Here is a 15142-nt window from a genome sequence, read left to right on the forward strand (position 1 = left end):
GAAGCGTTTCACGTGATGGGCATGGAGCCAGCCTTTTCTTCCCTCGACCTTGACGGCGGTTCTCGTTGTTAACAAGACCAGCTTGGGTGCGCGCCAGCGGGGCTCGAGCGGACTTGAACGGTCGAAATTACGGACAAACACCAGGTCTCCCGGAACAATTGAATGATTCTTCACCTGGGTGTTGTCGGGGAAGGCAGCTGCAACCTGTGAACGACAAGAAAGGAGTGCAGACATCAAGGAAGCCAGGTAATCTGTCAGCATAGTACTGTTGACATCGGTTATTTTTCTCGGCATAGGCGTACCCCACATATTCGGCGGTCTACCAAAAACCACCTCGTACGGGGATAGTCCAGTTCTGGAATGAGCTACAATACGCATGTAAAAGAGGGCAACCGGCAAGGCTACCATCCAATCCACGCCTTTTTTTGCACAGACCTTCGCTAACTTGGTTTTGAGCGTCTGATTGTGTCTCTCTACGAGACCTGCTGCCTCTGGATGTCGTACGCAATGGAATTTCCACTGGTACCCTAACAGAAGAGATACTTGTTTCATTAGTTCAGAAGAGAATGGCTGACCGTTATCTGAGTATACGACACGGGGCAAGCAGTATCGCGGGAAGAATTCTTGGACTAACTGTTTGGCAGTGGTCACAGCAGTGTAATCTGGGACTGGGTACGCTTCTGTCCATCTAGATAGTGCGCATACAACTACGAGGACATACTTGAATCCTCGACATCTGTCCATCTGAATATAATCCATCTGGAGTACTTCAAAAGGGTGGTCAGGAGGATGAAATCCACCTTGTTCAACGGGAATGCCTTTGCCTGGATTGAACTGACAACAGATCATGCAGGTACGCACTTTCTGTTTTGCTGCTGCACGTAAATGCTTGTTGAACCAGATGTTCTGTAAACTGTCTAACATGGCCTTTTCTCCTAAGTGTGCTGGACTATGTGCTGTATTAATGATAGCTTGAACCATGGAGTCAGGGAGGAACCACGTGGCTTTGCCTTTTGTTATCCATCCCTGATCTGTCTGGACCCCTCCTTGTTCAGTCCATTTCTTGATTTCGTCTGGAGTGGCATGTGTCTTTATGTCGAGTACATCCTGTGAGGGATCCCTGACTGTCATGCAATTTGTCAGTGATGGTACTCCTGTCTTTGTCGTGTCAGTTGGAATGTCTGCTTGAGTCTGGGCTGTAAGATTAGCCGTTCGATCTGCCAGGTCGTTACCCTGGGAAATGGTGTCTGTGACTTTCGTATGTGCTTTGCACTTCATGATGGCTATGGCTGTAGGCAAGTGTATTGCGTCTAACAGAGCTTGAATGAGGGGACCATGCTGTATTTTGGCCCCATGGGAGGTCAGAAAACCTCTCTCCTGCCAAAGGACTCCAAAGTTGTGTACGACTCCGAAGGCATACTGTGAATCTGTGTATATGTTTACTTTCAAGTTCTTGGCTCGTATACAGGCTTGGGTCAGAGCGATGAGCTCTGCTGCTTGGGCAGACAGGGTGTCAATTCGATGTGTCTCTATGACTTCAGTATCAGTGGTCACTGCATATGCGACCACTAACTCTCCTGTGCTTGTTCTCATGCATGAACCATCCACATAAAGTGTCAGGTCTGGGTCCGGCAGTGCAATGTCTGTCAAGTCTTGTCTTGGCTTTGTCACTGTATTAATTACTTCCACACAGTCATGTGGTGCAGGGTCTGCTGTGCTCGAGGGTAAAAGTGTAGCAGGGTTCAGAGTATTGCATCGTCTGATCTCTATGTGTGGCTGAAATAATGTCAGTTCATATCCTGTCAGTCTTGCTATAGTCAGGTGTTGTGTCTGTGTCCTGTTCAAGAGAACTTCCACTGAGTGTGGAACCTGTACTGTCAGAGGATGTCCTAGCACGATGGGATCGCTTTGTCTGATTGCTAGAGCTGTTGCTGCAACTGATTTTAGGCACGCAGGCAGAGCCTGGGCCACTGGATCCAATGTACTAGAAAAGTAAGCACAAGGCTTGTGTTTGCCTGCTTGATCTTGTGTAAGGACAGATAATGCTGTGCCTTCGCGTTCAGTGACAAAAAGTGTAAAAGGTTTGCTGTAACATGGTGTCGCTAAAACTGGTGCGTGACATAGAGCTTTCTTCAATTCATCAAATGCAAGTGTATGTTCCTGAGTCCAAGGGAGGACAGTCGAAGTCGCTGCCTCCTGTGTTGTCAACTGTATGAGTGGTTTGGCTAGATATGCGTACTGAGGGATCCATTGTCTGCAGTAAGAAGTGAGGCCAATGAAGGCCCGTACTTCCTTTTGTGTCTTGGGCTGTGGAAGGTGTGCAATTAACTGGATGCGGTCAGGTGTCAACTGTCTACCCCTCTTGGACAGCAAGTGTCCAAGGTACACCACTTGCTGGGCACAGAATTGTAACTTTGAAGGGGACACTTTGTGCCCCTTTTCTGCCAGGAAGTATAAGACTGTCAGTGATGCACGTTCGCAGTCTCGTTCTGTTCGTGCTGTGATCAAAAGATCGTCTACGTATTGCAGTAATGCAATGTCAGTAGGCATGTGAATACTGTCTAGTTGTCTTTTCAATGCTTGACTGTAAATACTAGGACTTTCTGTGAACCCTTGAGGAGCCCTCGTAAATTTGAAGCTTCGTCCATTTAAACAGAATCCGAAGAGGTATTGGCTCTCTGGATGGATCGGGACACTAAAGAAGGCGTTCTTGAGATCTATCACAGTGAAGAACGTCGCTTCGGAATCTATTGCAGTCAGTAGTGAAGAAATGTCTGGGACCACTGGGTACTGTGGTATTATGCATTTGTTCAGTTCTCGGAGGTCAATCACTAGTCTGTAGACCGGTGGTGCATTTGGGTCAGTTCGTTTAAGAATCGGAATGATAGGAGAATTACATACATTAGAGTCAGTTTCTACAACCACTCCCTGTACAATGAGTTCGTCAACTATTTTCAGTAATGCTATTACGGCATCAGGTGGTAACTTGTATTGTCGGATTCGCGGCAGTACAACTCCTTGCTTGAGTGTGACACGGTATGGTGTAATGTGCATGTAACCTACATCAGTCGGACCTTGCGCCCATAAATGCTGTGGTACATTCTGGAGTCTGGGGTCAAAATCTCTCAATACATAATGTCCTTTAAAATCACGTAGAAACAATCTCACTCCTTCCGGAGAACAACAAATCACTGCTCCTAGTTCTTTCAATGTCTTTATACCGAGCAAGTTTTCTGGACATGATTTAGTAAGCAACAAGTCTGTAGTGCGGGACAATGGACCAACTCCTAGGGAAACTGGCTTTGACACTTCGTTAACAATAGGCTTTCCTGAAAATCCCAGGGAAATATTCTGTGAGCCTGAGAGGGGTGCCCCTGGAACCTCGTCATGACTGATGGTAGTTCTGCTCACCCCTGTGTCAATCAGAAATTTTCTGTCTTTCCCCAATACATGACTATGTACATAGGGACCCTCTTGATCCACAGGAACCTCAATAAGGGGCAAGCCGACTTCCCTCTCTAGGCTGTTTCATGAATACTGTTGATAGTCTGGATAGTCTGACTGGGCATACTGGTACATTTGTTGCATGACATGTTGTGTGGCAGCAATGGGTTGGGGTACAGCTACTGTCTGTTGCGTGTTCTGTGGCGTTTGCGTGTTCTGCGGGATGTTATCCTGTCTAGGGGGGCGCGGTCTTTCTTTGGTCTTGCCTGTAGCTATATTGTGTTTCAGGACAGCACATTCATTTATATAGTGACCTGGCTGTTTGCAGTAATTACAGTTCCCTTTGACAGGTGCCGTGCCCTTTTTCTGGCCATCAGCTGGAACTGATTGAGCAACTAGTACTTTCATTTTCGTATCTTTCACGCGTCTCTTTTCGTGTTCCTGTTCTTCTCTAATTCGGTTCTGGTGGTACTGTAACATTTGTAACATTTGGGAAGGGCTATTTGCTTGCCAGGTACTCTCAACCTTCAGTACTCTATTTTTGATCTGGGGTAAGGAATTCTCTACTAATTTGCTCACAAAAAGATGGGGGTACGATTCACTACTAGTTTTCAGACCACTGTTAATAATAAAACATTTTTCGAATCTAGAATAAAAATCACTAGTGTCTTCATCTTGTTTCTGTTTGCAGGCTGAAATAGCATTCCAATCTTCCTTTTTAGTAGTCAGTAATCTCGGTAAAACCTGTATTAATAGTTCGGGTAGTTCTTTAGCTTTCTCCCCAAGACCGACACCAGGGCCTCGGAGTTTATCCTCATCTTCTAATTCTGTCCAGCTGATCTTTTTCTCTCCCACCTCCCAATCTTTTTCTTTAAGCTTTTCGTAAATGCCTGCTGGTAACAGTACTTTCAATAATTTAATGGTATCAGCATATGTGTAATCCCCCATGCGGAGCATGTCTTTTAATTCACGGTGGAACCCCCCTGGGTCTTTATCATGACAGGGCAGTAATTTTTTCATTTCCAATAATTCCATTTTCGTCAAGGGCGTGTAAACGTATACTCGTTGAAGCGCACTCCCAGTAGTTCTAACGAGATGAACCTCTCGTAGGGGGTTCTGTCTGTCTATGTGAAAGGTCTTTCTTTCCCGATGTGGGGCAGGAATCAAGTGCGGAGTCAGGAAAGTCAAGTACTTATGTCGTTGATCTAGAATGACATTAATTAACTCGGTACCTAGGCCTCTCCATCTCTCTAGGAGTAAATCGTCCAGTAATTTATACAAGGGACCTGGATCAGAATGCTCACTCTCATACAAGGTGATGAGATGTTGAATCATGTAAATACCAGCTAAACGCTCTTCTTCCCGGAGGAAGACTCAAAAATGTTTGCGCTACTATGTCATCCTTATATATGTTAGAATTACAAGCCCATTGAACTGCTGACCGGGCTAGTGTTTGTTCATGCATAGTACAAATTTCACTGCTCCCTACTCGTTTTTTCAGCGCATGTTCGGTAGCTTGGAATAGGTGTTCGAGAGAATATCGTTCTGGTATTGGAGAGAGGGACCGTTTATTGTAATCTAGGCCTATGGGTCTGTCAAACGGTCTTGCCCTGCCTACGTAATTCATTTTATTTATTTCCTCTGTTACTGTATCATCCTCATCTGAGACTTCGTCGTCCCCTTTCTCGGCTTGTTCTTTCTTGTGTATATCCAGAATTTCTTTACGAATTTTCCTGTACATGCATTCTATTCTGTTCTGTGTATCATGTTTACCAACAGCTATATTGTCACTCCAAGTCATCATACCTTTAGTTACTTCTTTATCTGGCTGGTCTCGTTCCCTGATCAAACAATTAATCAAAAATCGTAAAAGCATGCCTTAAAGCTCCCCCTTTCTATTTGCCATGGCCTCATGTATACTTTCTGGTCCCTCCCCCGTTCTAATGAAGTGGTATATTTTGTCTAAATGTTCCTTCATGTCTGGTAAAGTGATCAAATAGTCTGCAACGCGTCTCAAACGTACTGAGTATATGAGCATTAAGCCCTCACCTGGTACTGGAAAATATATACAATCGGAAAGTGATTGCCTAAGTGATGCTGGTGTCGTTGGTTTTGGCGTGCGTTGTAGCGCTAATTCTCGTAAGGTTCATGATAGTGGTGGTGGGGTGTGCGGTGTGTGTGGTATGTCTCTAGTGGGCCCCCCTCCCGATGCCCCTATACTTGAGTCGCCTTGGCTTGAGTCGCCTTTCTCTGTCAGGGACACTACTGGTAATGCGGGTTGATCTTGTGCTACGGGTGGTTGGCGAAAAGGATTGGTAGGGTTGACAGGAGGAGGAGGAGAATCTTCATTTACATACTCCGGAGCAGCGTCGTCTAAATAGGAGGAAAGAAAAATGTCCGCTGCTGTCTGTTTATGACTATGGAGTTTAGTCGGGATCAGTGGTGGCGGCAAGTTACTGGGTACTTCCGGGGTCACTTTAGGTAGGCCCTCGGCGAGGATGGGATACATGCCTTTAATAAGGGCATTTCTTTGTCTATCTACTTGTTCCGCTTTAACCCGTTCACCTTCTTCCTTTAGCTCTTTTTCTTTGGCTTTTTCTGATGCTTCTCTACTTCTCTCTGCTTTGTGGATTTCTTTCTCTGTTCTTCTATGCGCTTCTTTACACCACAACTCTATGGCATCTTTCTGGGATTGTCTAGCTTTCTTTTTCCACAGTGCTTCCTCTACTCTCATAATGCAATCAGCATCCCATGTCCCTGAGATAGGCCATCTATATTTCTCTTCCAGATCCTTCGTGTAATCTACCCATAAATCTAAATACAGTATGGCATCTAGGCCATGTTTCTGGTACATAAAATGACCAGGAGTGTCCCTAGGCGGGACGGGAACTGCCTCTTCGAGTATCCCTTTCCTGGTTCCTATCTGACGTAATTTCGGGAACAGTGGCATGTTTGAACTAACTTGAACGAAAACACAATAAGCACAATAATAGACTGAAGACAATCATTCATACCACGACATTAAAACATTAGAAACAGACACTAACTAGTACATAGAAAAGATACAATCCTGAATTACTTGTTACTTTATGCACTGCTAAACAGTACAGTCATACCGGTCTCATGAAGAGACACGTCTTTACCGCATCCACCTAAATGGACACGTCTGTACCTGATCTGTGTACCCAGACCCGTCTTGACCGGGCTCAAATAAATGAACCCGTCTCTATGCGTTCCCAACAACGGTACTCACCGGGAAGCAAAACTGAAGGCCTCGGAAACTCGATACTGGACTGGACTGCTACGGCTTCTTACTGCTACTGCTGCTTGAACACCTGGGCGTGAAAGAAGGCGTGTAAAAAGGCATATACGTGGGTGTTCACTTGATGGGTCATAGATGTGTCATAGGTGGGTGGATGCATAGAGGAGGTCTGCAGGGTCAGCAGGAACCTTTACCCTACTTGTGCGCGCAAAACTGGTCATGACGTGAAATTGACGTGTAACTGGGGAGAGCTGGGGGGAGCTGACTTTAGCACTAGTAGAGGAGTCTGGGATGTCAGAATGACCTGCACCTTTGGCATATCTGATATCTTGTGTCTGGAGGATGTATTGTCTGAAGTAAAGGTCTCTCGAGCAAAAGCTGTTCATCACTAAATGTTAGTGTGTGCATATATTTCTTCGTGCATTGCGTGGGGCCATGGGCCTTCTATGGCAACGGGTTCAGTAAATCACTTGAATGGAGACAGGAAGGCTAGGCCCTATGCTCTGCAGGCGGAACATGTTTACCCCTTCCACTAGACTGGAATGTGTTTTTTCGGAGCTAAGCAGATAACTATAAGAAAAATACCGTCTTAGCAGGCAGGTCAGGCCGGGCACCTCTCGGCTGAGCAGGGAGTAAGGGAGAGGTCAGGAATGCATACCTAAACTGCAGCTCTCAGAGTCAGAAGAGGCTCGGAGCCTGAATTCAGGGCCTGGCTCGGCTGGGCCACAAAAACGTGTGCTTCTCGATGTTTAAACGTGTACCATGTAAATGCATTGGCAACGTAGGCTTCAGTGCAGAATTAACGTTTTATTCATGGAAGGCCTAATAACTGACATGTTAACATTAGACGGAAATGCAGGGGCATTATTATTACAGGCACGAGATGGGAATTACATGATAACATGGACATACATGGGGCATAGGTACATGGATAGGGTGCGAGTGGGGGACACCCTGGCCACATAAAATGTTCTATTTCCTCAGGACTGGGCACGAAGGTACTGGTATCCCGAGCTACTCAGTATGTCAGTCGATCCCCCGGTTCATTTGCCTCTTCAGGAGGACCTTCTGTCTCAGCAACAGGGGACAGTCCTCCACCCGAACCTGTCCGGTCTCTACCTCCATGCTTGGAGATTGAGCGGCGACAGTTGAGGCCATTTGACTTTCCTCCTGAAGTCTGTAATGTCATTCTGGCAGCCAGGCGTCCCTCCACAAAGTCGGTATACGCCTGCAGATGGAACAGATTTGTGGCATGGTGCACAGCAAAGGCTGTGGATCCTCTCTCTGCCCCTCTTTCTAAGGTACTTCTCTTCTTTCTTTCTCTTGCCCAGCAGCGCTCTGCTCTGGGCACTATCAAGGGCTACCTTTCTGCCCTTTCAGCCTTTCTAAGGCTGCCTGATCAACCATTTTTGTTCAAGTCCCCTATTGTAACTCGTTTTCTGAAAGGCATCACACACATGTTTCCCCCTGTTCCATTTGTGATGCCTCAGTGGGACTTGAACCTTGTTCTTACCTATCTGATGTGCGCTCCCTTTGAGCCACTTCACAACTGTCCTCTCTGCCTTCTTACTCTGAAGACTGCTTTCCTGGTTGCCATCACCTCTGCCAGGAGAGTGAGTGAGCTCCAGGCTCTTTCATCCAAACCTCCTTTCCTTTCTGTCCATTCGGACAAGGTTGTGTTGCGGACTAGACCCTCTTTCCTGCCCAAAGTTGTCACGGCCTTCCACATCAGGCAGTCTATCACCTTGCCCACCTTCTTTCACCCCTCAAAAGAGGAAGAGCGGCTCCACCGTCTGGACCCAAAACGTGCACTTTCGTTCTATTTAGATCGCACACGCCAGTTCCGGGTGGATGACCAACTCTTTGTGGTTACTTGAGTGCTAAGAAAGGACGGGCGGTGCACAAGCGGACCATCTCTCGGTGGGTCGTCTTGTGTATCAAGGCTTGTTGCTCCTTGGTGAAGAAGGAGCCTCCTGTTGGGCTGAGGGCCAATTCCACTCGGGCAACTGCGGCTACCACTGCCCTGGGCCGGGGAGCCCCCTTGCAGGACATCTGTCAGGCAGCTACGTGGGCCTCGCTGCACACGTTTGCAAGACACTACTGTCTGGACAGCCAAGTCCAGAGGGATGGCTTCTTTGGCCGTTCCGTCCTCCAGTACTTTCTGGTGTGATTATTGGTTCGCAGACCCACCTCGGGGGTTGGTATTGCTGGGGTATCTATTCTAAGGTAAGGAATCTAATACTAACCTGTTTCTTTCAGATGAACCAGTTGCTTACCTACGGTAACGATATATCTGTAAGAAACAGTAGTTAGTATTAGATTCCTTACGGCCCCACCCATCCACCCCGTTCTGCGAATCGATATCTAGGGTTAAGGTCATCCCCTTTCAGAGCTCTAGTTTCAATGGCACCAGTGTTGGTTTTTAACATGGCTCTGCGTTTCTGGCGCGGAAAAGCTGTGTCTAAGAACTGACGTCAGCACGCGGAGGCGGCGTCATCACGGCGGCACGACGCCGACGATGGACGCGGAGCCGCGGACAACGCCTACCGACGCGCAAGGGTACTGCTACGCAAAAATTTCCGGATCCAGTCTGACGCCTGGGTATATTCTAACATAAGGAATCTAATACTAACTACTGTTTCTTACAGATATATCGTTACCGAAGGTAAGTAACTTTTTCAGCAGGAACAATGGTATCATCTGCATTGACAGAACAAAACAGAAAGCTGCATCGTGTGTCTACATTTGCTTTGTGTTGCCTCCAGCTACTAATATTTTCCCACAGTGGGCTCATGTGTTTTGGCAGTTGGAATGCCTGTTATCAGTGATGTTTGACTTAGGGATAAAATATTTCCTAGAATACTATATTTCACCCCATTCATATTAGATGCAAACTGTTTGACTATTAGTAACGCTGAATCCAAAAGATATATAATTCAAGAAAAATGTTGAACTGGGGAAGAAAAGAAAAAACCGGGGTGCACAAGAATTAATAAAATGTTGAGGAAAGGGGGTTTACTGAGTGGAAGGGAGTGGGGAAATCTGCCATTGAATCTGTGTTGTGGTTGGGTTGAAATGTGCGTGCTGCTGCGTGTGTGCTCAGCCCGGTAGTTTGCTGGGCGCGTCATCAGGGGGGGCAGTAGCGGCTACCTTACAGATGTTGCATCTGCGTGCCGCGTAGCTTCGCGCCACGAAGCATGCCTTGCCTAGCATTGTGGGCTGTGTTAAACTATAGAATTCTCAGTGCTTCACTACCTAGTAGTGGCATCACCATTTCTGGCTATCTGCGGGGACTTGTCTTCTTCCTCATTATCTTGGTGAATGAGCGTATGGAGGATTGCGTCCCAGTGCTGCGCAAAAGGATACTTCCGTAGTCTTTGCAGTAAGCATGGGCGTAAAATCCGTTCCACTTGTTATTTAGCAGATATTTGGCAATTTTGCAATCAGCAAATCGCGCAAAATTGCCAAACAATCCGCAATTCGCGAGTTGGCGAACTTTTTTTGCTTGGTCGCGCTTCAAAAATACAATCTTGCGCGCGTGGCGTTGACTTACCGTGAATCTGAGTTTGCCGAGTTGTTTTCCTCCCGGTTTGCGTGCGCTGCGCCATTTTGGATCTGGCTGCGTGATCGCGCAAGACTTTTCTACCGCGAGTACATCATAGCGTCCCGCCATCTTGCACTGCGACACTTTGAGAACGCGAATATGTCATAAGTGCCCGCGATCACGCATCGCGAGAGTAAACAATACCGAATACGTAGATGCGACGCGCAGCTGACATCCGGCGGGAAATTTGAAGAGCTTGCTTTCCCATAATTGCAAAAATTGCAATTCTGCACAAGAAATCTATCGCTGGCAGCATAAACCTTCTGAAAATGATGATTTGGATCAGAATAACTCCTCAGATTGACATTTGGCTGCACTTTTTTGTGCAAGGAGTCCATTTTTTTTGGGGGGGGTGGGAGGAAGGAAGTGCCCCACAGTCTCCAACTTCCTTTTCCTGTCCAGCAGGCTCCTCCCAGTGCTTTGTCCATGTCCTGGTCACTTTTTATTTGGATCTGGAGCTGGAAGGATTACTCTTTGTGACTGCTGCTGGATATTTGTATTTGAGGACTTTTTTTGGCATCACTTTTGGATTTGAAATTTTACAAGTAAGTTGGTGTTGTTTCTTTGGGGCATTGCAGTTGCTGCAACTATAATTTATAAACGTTTTCACAACTTTAAAAAAAATATTATATTGTGGGTAGCCACATTATCCAGTAGGCACAGGGTTAGTCATGGGTGCATGATAAACTGTTTCTGTGAGTTTTGTTGAACTTAAATATCATTTACGGCATGTATGGCATGTTATTGAGTAGCTCAGGGTTATATGTGGAAGTTTTTTTTAATTTTGGGGTGCGTGTTAAAGCCACACTAGCCAGTAGGCCCAGAAGTAGTCAGTGGTGCATGGACCAAGTCTATCTGTGGGCTCTCTTGAATTTAAACATCATTTAGGGCATGGATGGCATTGGATTGGGGTGATTTTTGTGTGTATTTGATTTTTTCGGGTGTTGTTGTTGGGGCCTGGTCCAGGGCCTGGCCATGTGGGTGGGGACCATTTTGAGGCCTGGTCCAGGGCCTGTCCATATGGGTGGGGGTCTAGGGGCCATTTTGAAGCCATGCAGTGTGAATTTTGCCATAGGCCTGCACCCAGTCTGCCTTGCTTTCATCCATTATGCCCAGGGGTACTCAGTGGAGCATGGACCAAGTCTTTCTCTGGGGTCTCTTGAATTTAAGCATCATTTAGGGCATGGACGGCATTGTATTGGGGTGATTTTTATGTGTATTTCGATTTTTTGGGTGTTGTTGGGGCCTGGTCCAGGGCCTGGCCATGTTGGAGGGGTGGGCATTTTGAGGCCTGGTCCAGGGCCTGGCCATGTGGGTGGGGGTCTAGGGGCCATTTTGAAGCCAGGCAGTGTGCTTTGTGCCATAGGCCTGCACCCAGTCTTCCTGGCTTTCATCCATTATGCCCAGGGGTACTCAGAGGTGCATGGACCAAGTCTTTCTGTGGGGTCTCTTGAATTTAAACATCATTTAGGGTATGGATGGCATTGGATTGGGGTGATTTTTGGGTGTATTTCAATTTGTTGGGTGTTGTTGGGGTCTGGTCCAGGGCCTGGCCATGTGGGGGGGGGGGGCATTTTGAGGCCTGGTCCAGGGCCTGGCCATGTGGGTGGGGGTCTAGGGGCCATTTTGAGGCCAGGCAGTGTGCTTTGTGCCATAGGCCTGCACCCAGTCTGCCTTGCCTTCATCCATTATGCCCAGGGGTACTCAGTGGTACATGGACCAAGTCTTTCTGTGGGGTCTCTTGAATTTAAACATCATTTAGGGCATGGATGGCATTGGATTGGGGTGATGTCTGTGTGTATTCGATTTTTTGGGTGTTGTTGTTGGGGCCTGGTCCAGGACCTGGCCATGTGGGGGGCATTTTGAGGACTGGTTCAGGGCCTGGCCATGTGGGTGGGGGTCTAAGGTCATTTTGAAGCCAGGCAGTGTGCTTTGTGCCATAGGCCTGCACCCAGTCTGCCTTGCTTTCATCCATTATGCCCAGGAGTACTCAGTGGTGCCTGGACCTATTCTTTCTGTGGGATCTCTTGAATTTAAATATTATTTAGGGCATGGATGGCATTGGATTGGGGTGATTTTTGTGTGTATTTCGATTTTTTGGGTGTTGTTGTTGGGGCCAGGTCCAGGGCCTGGCCATGTGGGTGGGGTTCTAGGGACCATTTTGAAGCCAGGCAGTGTGCTTTGTGCCACAGGACTGCACCCGGTCTGCCTTGCTTTCATCCATTATGCCCAGGGGTACTCAGTGGTGCATGGACCAAGTCTTTCTGTGGGGTCTCTTGAATTTAAACATCATTTAGGGCATGCATGGAATTGGGTTGGGGTGATTTTTGTGTGTATTTTGATTTTTGGGGCGTTGTGGGTGGGGGGGGGGGGCATATTGAGGCCAGGCAGTTTTTACCATAGGCCGGCAAGCTTGTGGGACAGTAGGCCTAGGGTTATGAATGGGTGCATGAAACAACTCTCTCTGTGTGGTCTCTCTTCTAATAATTTAAAAATCCATTTTTGATTAGAATTGCAATTTTTATTTTGGGTCTTTCCGTTTGTGGGTGTGTTGTGTTAATAACAATAAATGCCTAGTTGCAATAGTATTAATTGAAGCATGACATATGCAGCATTTATTTAACTGATGGTCCTCTGGCTTCTTTGCTTTTTGGTGCACAAAGACTGAGAACCAGGAATCATCCTCATCATCATCACTCGTTGTAGTGCCAGGTAGAAGTCCTGCTGCGGTGTGTGCACAACGTCACGTGACATCACGTGTGGCCACAGACAACTCTGCAACTCGTGCAACTGCGTCCTGCTGTTCTGACATCTGAAGAAGATGGGCCCAAAGAAAGGTGGCCGTAGCTCCTCTACCAAGAAAGTTGCGACTGCCACTGCCAGTAAAAAGGAGCAGAAGAAGCAAGTGGCGCCACTTACCAAGGAGACTGGTGTGCCAACCGACACTTTTTTTGAGGAAAAAAAAACTATGCCTGCAGCAGCGGTGTCCGGCGGGGACCAATCTGGGAGCAGAACCTCCACTTCATTGGTCTCAGTGCCACCACGCCAAGTTAGGCCCAAGCCCATGAGTGCCGCAGAGGCAGCCACTTTAATTGCTCTTTCACCATCGACCAGTGATGTTGGCGTTGACTCATCACAAAGTAGCATCCAATCAACGCAGGGTGTAATTCATCTGACGAGTGTTCAACCACAGCCGCAACGACAACCACAGGTGCAGCAAGGAGAGGCGCAAGTAGAGGCGCAAGGAAAGGCGCAAGTGTGAGAAGTTGGCCTGGTATATTCTAGTGGGAACCCTGTATCTGTTCAAACAACCCTTATAGTGATGGTTGTAAAGTCAACCTCATAGACCAGCTATCCTAGTGGTAGCATGGACAAAGCAGTCTTAGGCTAAAACTTCAGAGAGCATGTGAATCCAGCTGTTTTACCAATTATAATCCCTTGAATATCAAATGAAAGGACACCGCACAAGGTATATATCAAATATATATATGTATTTATTACCAACACAACCCCTCTGTACTCTTTATGAGGTCAGAGTTCGAGATACGTCACAAGTTACTCATTAAGCATACTATAAGTTGCACAAATACAATTCTGCCCTAGGGGCCTCATGAACCATATACTAAGTAAGTGGTATAAGAACCACTTCAGTAAAGGTGAATAGGCCTAGGGCCTAGTGAATCGCTGGGGCTACACTGAGTAACCAAAGGTTAGGAAGCAGGAGTCCCGCAGGATGCGTGTGCTTTATCTAAACACACACGCGAGTTACCATAGAGTTAAAATGGGAACGTAAAAGTTACAAAGCAGTAGATTTCGGACACTTCCGGGTGAACTACGGGAAAACCCTGTTAAACTAGGACACTTGGATAGTTATTACCCACGGGAGCACCGGAGTACTCAAGTTACCTCACCCAGGTGAGCCGGGTGCATAGGTGTTCTTTCGTGTCGGGTTTCGTCGCTGAATCCTATGGAGAGCTTCAAGAAAGTGCTGCAGGCGACCAGGAGGAAAGTGTCCGGGTGAATCCATGTGTGGATCGGAGTTGAGAAGAACCTGAAAGCAGAGGGGACAGAGTCTGGGTCACTAGCCAGTGACCAAGAAGGAACCAGGAAGGAACCAGGCAATGTCGAGATGCAATCAGGTGAATAGGTGAAGCTTGTCTCTGCAGCCACGTGGGCCAGGAGGCGTTGACGATGACCAGACACTGTATACGAGCTGTCCCATGAAGGATCTAGGTGACTGCAGTGTCAATATCCGGATTGGACCCAACAAGCCTTGGTAACCACAACCCACGCAGGAAGTGAAGATGGGCTTCTGTTCAGACCAGCAATTTCTGGGGCGTTTCTCCTTCACATGGAAGCTGGAGCAAGACAGAGCAACCAGGCAAGCATTGTTGATTCAAAGGTTCATCTTCTTAGGGCTCACTAGCCAATGGGCTAGCAACCGGGAAGACGCGTCAAGCTGAAATGCAGGAGCGGGCACCACGCGGCACTCGTGGAGTGTGGAGAGCTGAGCTTCGGTGCAAATGCTGCTCGGGTCTGGGGCTTCCCAAACCCTAATGCAAAACTTTGAGGGAACCTCAGAACCTGCACAGGTAGCAAAAAGCAAGTAGCCCAGGATGTCCGGTCCCATGTCTCCCATGTCCACCATGGGTCTCAGCTTTGCAGTGGATGTGGGTCGGAGTCAGAGAAGTCTGGAAGTCCAGTTCCAGAGTCACTGAGTCTTCGGGTTCCGGCAGGAGCATCGACAAAGCAAACATACAAGTTACTGGTGGTGCCTGTTTGCACAGGGTGGTCCCTCCTTGACCACAAGGGAGAGGTCTTCAGTCTTCCCG

At 47.4% G+C, this 15142-nt stretch overlaps 1 protein-coding gene across 1 annotated transcript in view; it reads left to right on the forward strand.

Moving 5' to 3' along the window:
* The window catches only part of DNAH17 (dynein axonemal heavy chain 17), a 15539113-nt gene that overhangs the window by 10903764 nt on the left and 4620207 nt on the right, over positions 1 to 15142 (forward strand). The gene's annotated exons all lie outside the window — the stretch shown is intronic.

This window comes from Lissotriton vulgaris, chromosome 7 (genome assembly GCF_964263255.1).
Source record: "Lissotriton vulgaris chromosome 7, aLisVul1.2, whole genome shotgun sequence".
Lineage (NCBI taxonomy): Eukaryota > Metazoa > Chordata > Amphibia > Caudata > Salamandridae > Lissotriton > Lissotriton vulgaris.